Source organism: Rhagoletis zephyria, unplaced genomic scaffold (assembly GCF_001687245.7).
Source record: "Rhagoletis zephyria isolate East Lansing unplaced genomic scaffold, Rhagoletis_zephyria_1.1 Rzeph_scaffold_18506, whole genome shotgun sequence".
NCBI lineage: Eukaryota > Metazoa > Arthropoda > Insecta > Diptera > Tephritidae > Rhagoletis > Rhagoletis zephyria.
This window is the reverse complement of record NW_016175567.1, coordinates 8727-9919: the sequence shown is the minus strand read 5'-3', so window position 1 is coordinate 9919 and position 1193 is coordinate 8727. Positions and strand designations below refer to the sequence as shown.

The window sequence follows — 1193 nt, the reverse complement described above, 5'->3', positions numbered from 1 at the left end:
CAGCGGTTTATGGAATGCGCACTTGTGTTCGCTACATCCTGATAAACAACATGATTCTCTCGTGTCCAATCAAATAAATAACCGGCCCACTAATTTAGTAGTTTAAGNCGGCCCACTAATTTAGTAGTTTAAGCAAATAAAAAAAAAATAAAATTAAAAAAACTAGAATCGCCCGAGCAGGGACTTGAACCCTGGACCCTTGGATTAAAAGTCCAATGCTCTACCGACTGAGCTACCCGGGCACTTGCCGTTCTTCTACCAAATATTCGTTTTGTCACCATACCATTAATACTGCTAAGTTTTTCACCACTGATGGTTGTTGTACAAGCTACAATTATACCAGATTTATGTTTCGTAAAATAACCTCATTTTTTCTCAAGAGATGTCGCACTACCAGAGAACGGTTACAAATGAGAAGGCGCATTTCCAGTGGACCGTTTTTGCAGAGAACGTTTATAAATGAGAAGGCGCATTTCCAGTGGACCGTTTTTGTTGCGCAAAAATTTTGGGGTGCAGTCGGCCAAATATACCACACGTCGACGAGTGCACCACTCGACCGACGGTGNCAGAGAACGTTTAAAACAGAGAACCAGCAGAGAACGTTTAAAACAGAGAAGCAGCAACACCAGAGAACGTCTATGAATGAGAAGGCGCATTTCCAGTGGACCGTTTTTGTTGCGCAAAAATTTTGGGGTGCAGTCGGCCAAATATACCACACGTCGACGAGTGCACCACTCGACCGACGGTGTCGGTAGAGAAGTGTCGGCTGCCACCATACCAAAAATTTTTCCGTCCCACCACACTTCGAGCAGATCAAAGCAAAATGAAAAAATAAGAACAAAATGGAAAGAGGAACAAAAATCTAATAAGCATAGGGCAGAGGGGNAATTTTTTAACAGCGTGAGCGCAGAGCGGCACAAAATAACAGAATTCGAAAAAATTAGCAATTGTGAAATGTTATTTTTGTGCACGTTTATATCTATCAACAAAAATGACTTTTGCCCCTTTCATTGAATTAAATCGAAAACATTAATTAATTATTACAAAAAATTTCTGGATAAATTTTGGAAAAATGTTATTTTCATAAAAATTCCAATTAACTAATATAAATTTGCGAAAATTTTGTAAACCATATTTTCGTCAACAATTAGTAAATTCTTCATTGAAAAAATTTTAAACACGCTAAAAGGCAA

General features: G+C 38.5%; 1 non-coding gene across 1 annotated transcript; it reads right to left on the bottom strand.

The window, feature by feature from the left end:
* Positions 1-169: 169 nt before the first annotated feature.
* TRNAK-UUU (transfer RNA lysine (anticodon UUU)) lies at positions 170-242 on the bottom strand. The gene has a single exon. It is a non-coding gene; the product is annotated as a tRNA-Lys (tRNA).
* Between the last annotated feature and the right edge of the window lie 951 nt (positions 243-1193).